Source organism: Macaca nemestrina, chromosome 1 (genome assembly GCF_043159975.1).
Source record: "Macaca nemestrina isolate mMacNem1 chromosome 1, mMacNem.hap1, whole genome shotgun sequence".
NCBI classification, from domain to species: domain Eukaryota; kingdom Metazoa; phylum Chordata; class Mammalia; order Primates; family Cercopithecidae; genus Macaca; species Macaca nemestrina.
The window spans coordinates 11,106,223-11,113,882 of NC_092125.1; the positions used below are offsets into that span (position 1 = coordinate 11,106,223).

The window sequence follows — 7,660 nt, forward strand, 5'->3', positions numbered from 1 at the left end:
ACTGAAGAAAGAACAGTCTTTCCAACAAGTGATACTTGGACAAATCTACATAAATAATGAATTTGGATCTCTATCTCACACTACATCACAAAATCAACAAAAAGTAAATCACACCCAAGCATATGAAATACATCTACCAGAAGAAAAAATTGATTGGAGTAAACCATCATGAAGATGGGGTGGGAAATGGCTTCTGAGATAAGACATCAAAATAAAAAGAAGTAAAAGGAAAAAAAAAGATAAATTGGACATTATAAAAATTGAAAACTTTTGTGCTCCGAAGGACACCATCAAGAAAGTAAAAAGACAAAGTACAGAATGGGGGAAAATATTTGCAAAGCATATATCTGATAAGGTATATGTAGCCAGAATATACAAAGAACCTTTACAATTCAGTAATAAAAACATCTATAACCCAATATTAAAATAAACAAAATATTTGAATAGACATTTTTCCAAAGAAGATAAACAAATGGCCAATAAAGACACTAAAAGATGCTGAACATCATTAAATATTAAAGAAATGCACATCAATACTACAATAAGATACCATTTTATACCCAGTATGATGGCTACAATCAGGAATACAATAATAAGTGTTAGCAAATATGTGGAGAAAATGAAACCCTCATACAATACTGGTGGGATTGCAAAATGGTTCATGCATTTTAGAAAATAATTTCACAATTCCTCAAAATGTTAAGCAAAGAGCAAATTCCTGGCTTAATCATTTCAGTGCTGATCAATGATAAAAATATAACCACAATAGTAGTAGCACACACAAGCTTTATTTAGGTGGTGTTTTTGACAGGTTTGCATGTGAGGGAAGCCCTGCATGGTATGAAGCTTTTCAAAAGCAAAGGCCTGCGGGCTACCACCCAGAAGAGAAGGGTGAGGGAAGCTCTCTAGGGAAGAAGGAGATGAAGAAGATTTGGGTCTAACTAATGTCACTGCACAGGACTGCAGGGAACTGCTGGATCAGAGAACTCTGCAGGGCAGCAAAAACTTGGAGTCCTTTATAGCCACAGGGTTTATCTCACCTATAGCTAACAGATATTAGGTACAGTTTTACAAAGCATGCAAAGCAGGCAGTCTCTAAATGGCTAAGTCTGCTGACACAGGTTATATTTAAAACAATTGGATGTATAAAAATTTTACTTTGGCACTAAAGGGCTTTTGACCTAATGGGTGCCTGTTAAGAAGATTTAAACCATCTAAGTTGTGATATGATTTGGCTCCGTATCCCCACCCAAATCTCATCTTGAATTACAATCCCCACATGTCAAGGGAGGGACCCGGTGGGAGGTGAATGGATCATGGAGGTGGTTTTCCCCCATGCTGTTCTTGTGATACTGAGGGAGTTCCCACTCACAAGATCTGATGGTTTTAAAAGTGGCAGTTTCCCTGCACTCACTCTCTTTTCTGCCACCATGTAAGATGTGCCTTGTTCCCGTTCACCTTCTGCCATGACTGTAAGTCTCTGGAGGCCTCCCCAGTCATGCAAAACTGTAAGTCAATTTAACCTCTTTTGTTTATAAAGTACCCAGTCTCAGCGAGGTCTCTATAGCAGTGTGAAAATGGACTAACACAGAAATTGGTACCAGGAGTGGGGCACTGCTACAAAGATAACCTAAAAAAGGGAAAGTGTCTTTGGAACTGAGTAATGGGCAGAGGCTGGAACAGTTTGAAGGGATCAGAAGAAGACAGGAAGGTGTGGGAAAGTTTGGAACTTCCTAGAGACTTGTTGAATGGCTTTGACCAAAATGCTGATAGTGATATGGACAATGAAGTCCAGGCTGAGGGTCTCAGATGAAGATGAGGAACTTGTTGGAAACTGGAGTAAAGGTGACTCTTGTTATGCTTTAGCAAAGAGATTGGTAGCATTTTGCCCATACCCTAGAGATCTATGGAATTTTGAAATTGAGAGCAATGATTGAGGGTATCTGGCAGAAGAAATTTCTAAGCAGCAGAGCATTCAAGGTGTGACATGATTTTTCCTGAAAGTGTACAGTTATATGTGCTCACGAAAAGATAGTTTGAAATCGGAATATATGTTTAAAAGAGAAGGAGAGTGTAAATGGAAAATTTGCAAACTGACCACGGGATAGAAAAGAAAAACCAATTTTCTGGGGAGGAATTCAAGCAGGCTACAGAAACTTGTGTAAGTGTCTCCAGCTCATGTAAGACACCTTTGCAGCAGCCCCTCCCATCACAGGCCCAGAGGCCTAGGAGGGAAAAATGGTTTCCTGGACTGGGCCCAGGGACCCACTGCTCTGTGAAGCCCTGGGACATGGTACCCAGCATCCCACCTGCTGCAGCTGTGGCTAAAAGGGGCCAAGGTACAAATTGGGAATTGCTTTAGAGGGTGTAACCCCCAAGCTTTGGTGGCTTCTATGTGGTATTGGGTCTGCACATGTGTAGAAGACCAGAGTTGAGGTTTGGGAACCTCCACCTAGATTTCAGAGGATGTATGGAAATGCCTGGATGTTCAGGCAAAAGTCTGCTGCAGAAGTAGTGTCCTCATGCAGAACCTCTGCTAGGACAGTGTGAAAGGGAAATGTGGGGTTGGAGCTCCCACATGGAGTCCCCAATGGGGCACTGCACAGCAGAACTGTGAGAAGAGGGCCACTGTCCTCCAGAACCCAGAAAGGTAGATCCACTGACAGCTTGCACTGTGTGCCTGGAAAAGCTGCCAACACTCAATGCCACCCCATGAAAACAGCCAGGAGTGGGGCAGTACTCGGCAAAGCCACAGGGGTGGAGCTTCCCAAAGCTGTGGGAACCCACCTCTTACATCAGTGTGCCCTGTACGTGAGACATGGAGTCAAAGGAAATTTAATGACTGCCCAGCCAGGTTTCAGAATTGCATGGGGCCTGCAGCCCCTTTGTTTTGACCAATTTCTCCCATTTCAAATGGAAACATTTACGCAATGCCTGTACCCCCACTGTATCTTGGAAGTAAGTAACTTGCTTTTGATTTTACAGGCTCATAGGCATAAGGGACTGCCTTGTCTCAGATGAGACTTTGGACTTGGACTTTTGAGTTAATGCTAGAATGAATTAAGACTTTGGGGGACTTTTCGGAAGGCATGATTGGTTTTGAAATGTAAAAAGGACATGAGATTTGGGAGGCGGGAGGAGCAGATGATATGGTTTGGTTCTGTGTCCCCATCCAAATCTCATCTTTAATTTTAATCCCACCTGTCGGGGAGGGCCTGGAAGGGAGGTGATTGGATCGTAAAGACAGTTTCCCCCATAATGTTCTTGCAATAATGTGAAAATTCTCAAGAGATCTGATTATTTTAAAAGTGGCAGTTTCCCCTGCACTCACTCTCTTTCCTGCCACCATGTAAGGCGTGCCTTGCTTCCCATTTGCCTCCTGCCACGATTGTAAGTTTCCTGAGGCCTTCTCAGCTATGCAGAAGTGTGAGTCAATTAAACTTCTTTTGTTTATAAATTACCCAGTCTCAGGGAGTTCTTTATAGCAGTGTGAAAATGGACTGATACAGGGTCAATATACCCAGTCTATATTTTGCATATTTACATAACATTTACCACACGGTCAAATCAATTCCACCACTAGGCATGTACCCAAGAGAAATGAAAACAGATGTCCTCATTAAAATGTATACATAAATGTTCATTGCAGCATTATTCATAATAGCCAAAAAGTGAAAACCATCTGAATGCCCATGAGTTTATGAATGGATGAACAAAATGTGGTATATCCATATTACAAAATATTATTCAGCAATCACAAATAGCAATAACAAAACCCAACATATGCTACAACATAGAGGAGCCTTGAAAACATGCCAAGCAATAGAAGCCAGTCACAAAAAAACACATATTTTATTATTCCATTTATATATTTTCCAAAATAAGCAAATCTACAGAGATAGAAAGTAGCTTAGTGCTTGCCTGAGGCTAGAAGGTAGCAGGATATGGAATGACAACTAATGGGTACCAGGTTTCTTTTTGGAGCAATGAAAACATTTTAAAATAAGATTATGTTAGAGATTACACAACTCTGTGAATATGCTATATTACAAACCATTGAACTATATATTTTAATAAATGTTGTATGTAAATTATATCTCAATAAAGCTATTAAAATTGCCATAGAAAGCCCAGCACTCCAAATTAATCATTCATTTCTTACATTTAACTCACCTTTTGACTTCATAGATGCCCTATTTTACCCCATATCCTATGTCCTTTCCTCACCTGAAACTCCTTCATTGTGCCCTCTGGAATACAAGGTCAGTCATCCACAAAATCTTTCTCCACATCCTTTTCTCTCAACATTCTCTTCAAGTTCTTGCTCTAATTAAAACTTGCTCTAGATGAGGCACTACTTGCCCTTCAACTTTTTCAAATGATTTCTATTTGGTCTTACACATTTCATACTTCAGGACTTGGAGATGTCCCTATATTATCAATTTTTCTCAGATATGTGAACAAAGAATTCTTTTTAAGCATGCACTTTTAAAAGATTACTTCAATATATACGACTGCCACTAACATTTACAAGTCCTGGGAATGGATACAAGTCTGAGAGCCCAGCTCACAGGCACCTTCCATCCTCTTCCCAATCCAGGCTCCACCCCACATAACAAAGGGGCTTTATATGTACTTGGGTGCACACTGTAGCCAATCTAAGCTCACTCCACCCCATTCCCTTCAAACAGCCATTCTTTTGCTACCCATAGGGCCTATCATCATCTACCTTGGAGGGGATGGATTCAAGAAACAGGCTCACCCAGGCACTGGAAGCCAACTCAGGACCATCTGGGCAGAGAATTGCAAGGCCTCACATACCAGGTGTGAGTCTAGAAGGGTTTACCAGTTCTGAGTGACTTCTCTTCTTGGCCCATGGAATCCTTACTCTACAGAGAGGGACATGGCAGGACGAGGGCCACCTCTGAGCCTTGTAAAATGTGAAACCCCAAACAGGAACTTCACTTATCTGACTGAGGATGATACAATCATTATATCACCGTATGTATACAATTACTTACAATCTAAAAATTTAATGTGGACTTACCCTATATGTTGACTTGTTTTGAGAGTGAAATGTCCTTCATCTTTGAACTGGTCAATGTTAAACGTATTCAAAACAATTCTTCTTGAGTTTCATCTGCTTTCCTTGCTGGTCTGTTCTGTTGAAAATAATATTTTTGGAAAAATACATGAATAAATGATTTTCCAAGCAAAGATATAAAACTAGTCCTCAAATACACAAACACATTTTCAAAGTCACTTATTATTAGAGACATGCACATCAGGGCAACACTGAGATACCAGTTCTCATCTATCAGATTGGTATAAATTTTAAAACGTGACAGCACACTCTTGTTGGAGAGCCTGCAAGGAAGCAAATGTTACCTTTCAACATGGGAATCAGACTTCTAGGAATCTATCCTGATGCCACACCTCCCACAATTCAGAAACATATATGAGGACCATCCAGTGAGCAGCATGGCGGGAGCCAGCAACCAGAGCTGCCCCGGAACAGAGGCAGCCACCGCCGTTCCAGGAGCCCAGCTGAGTAGGCCATGGCCTTGTCGATATTGCTGAATGGGCTTTACCGAACAGGCTGAAGGAGGAGGACAGAGCCCCTCATCGAGCTCTTCATGAAGGCTGGCAGTGATGGTGAAATGACAGGAAACTGCCCCCTTTCCCAGAGGCTCTTCATGACTCTTTGGCTCAAAGGAGTTGTATTTAGTGTTACAACTGTTGACTTGAAAAGGAAGCCTGCAGACCTGCAAAATTTGCCCCTTGGGACCTACCCACCATTTATAACTTTCAACAATGAGGTCAAAACAGATGTAAATAAGATTGAGGAATTTCTTGAATACGTCTTATGCCCGCCCAAGTACTTAGAGCTTTCACCAAAACACGCAGAATCAAATATTGCTGGAATGGACGTCTTTGCCAAACTCTGCATGCATGTATCAAAAATTCAATGCCAGAGGCTAATGAAGCAGTGGTGAAGAGTCTCTTGAAAATCCTGCAGAAACTGAACGAATATCTGAATCCTCTCCTTTCTGATGAAATTGATAAAAATAGTATGGAGGACATTAAGTTTTCTCTACGTAAATTTCTGGCTGGCAATGAAATGACATTAGCTGACCTGCTGCCCAAACTGCATATTGTCAAGGTGGTGGCCAAAAAATATCACAGCTTCGATATTCCAAAAAGAATGACTGGCATATGGAGCTACCTAGCTAATGCATACAGAACGGATGAGTTTACCCAACACCTGTCCCCATGGTAAGAAGGATGAAAAAGCCTATAGTGATGTATCCAAAAACTGAACAAGTAAAATCACATTTATGATAGAGATGTCTTTATATCTTGCCCTAATATGCTTTTCCTAACAGACTGCTCCTTTTTCTACAGAGTAGAAATTGTATTTTGCAAGAGCATGCAGTTATTCAAGGTTAGGGTCAAGGATAGACAAGCAAGGTATAGTAGTTATCCTAAAGTATACACTCCAAAGCCGTATTATTTTAAAATCCTTTTACCCTGCCTGCCCCTTGTACCCATGTCCCCCTCTCCTCAAATTTGGAGGCTACATCACAAACTTTTCACTTTAAATTGAAAGATTCTCCCTGGGGCATGAAAGCTTAAGGAAATGAATAGCTCCTCCTTCCTCAGGCCCGTCCCAAGGCACAAGGCCACTTGTGCCAGCAGCGTGTGCGTCAGCAACACAGCAGAAGCAGGAAGAGAGCTGGTCGGAAGACACGTACTCGCTGAAGACCGAGAGAGAGGCCATCAGGGTACCTTGTAGCGGTGTCAGACTGAGACACTTCCTGTTACAGGAGACTACAAAACCCCTGCCCCGTCTTCATTTGCTCCTGACGCCATTTTAGGCCTCAGCCCGTCTGCACCCAGGTGGTCATTAAAAAGAGCGTGTTGCTCCACACCACCTTGTGTTGTTCGTTGGTGCACTCTAGGGGTTCGAACCGATACAAGAGCCTTGTATAGAGGTAATTTGCCATCTCTTAGGAGCCCTTAGCATTGTGCCCAATAATATAGAGGACAGAACTTTTCAGGTGCAATGTTTAATATTAAAATAGTAGCCATGACTTCATCAGGCAGCCCCAAACTGGTGCATAATGCATGGTACCAAAAATTTACATAATTTTTAGAATTTTGTAAAATTTAGTAAAAGTATATAAAAAGATTGCTACTGTATCAAAAATATTGTTTCAATTTAGTTTATCCTGGATATGTACTAAAGAATATTGCCACCAGAGAAGAAAGCCTTCTACAAAAAGTCACTACACTAGACTTTGCTATTTTGCTTTGTAGATAAGTTTTTACTCTTGCCTAAAAGCATTTATCCTTCATACCAATTGTAACATCTGACACAATGTAGATGCTAAAAGTTTGGAGGGAGGGAGGGTTTTCTCAAGACCTTCCTCAAGCACTTTGTCCTTATAAGATAAACTGATGCGTACCTTATACTCTCTCTGAATTTCTGTTTGTCATACATATTGTGCCCTGTACCATTCATTTGGAATATTATTGCTTTCTTCCTTTAGTTTACATAGCTCATTTTTAGGTAATCAAAGAGCTTGCTATTATTTGTAGATCTCTTGAGCAATACTACATAAACTAATATTTAGTTGATGTAGCTATAGCAGTAAAA

At 40.9% G+C, this 7,660-nt stretch overlaps 1 pseudogene; it reads left to right on the forward strand.

Annotated features, from left to right (window-relative positions):
* The first annotated feature begins 2,077 nt into the window (after positions 1-2,077).
* LOC105474785 (chloride intracellular channel protein 4 pseudogene) lies at positions 2,078-6,320 on the forward strand (annotated as a pseudogene).
* Positions 6,321-7,660: the final 1,340 nt, after the last annotated feature.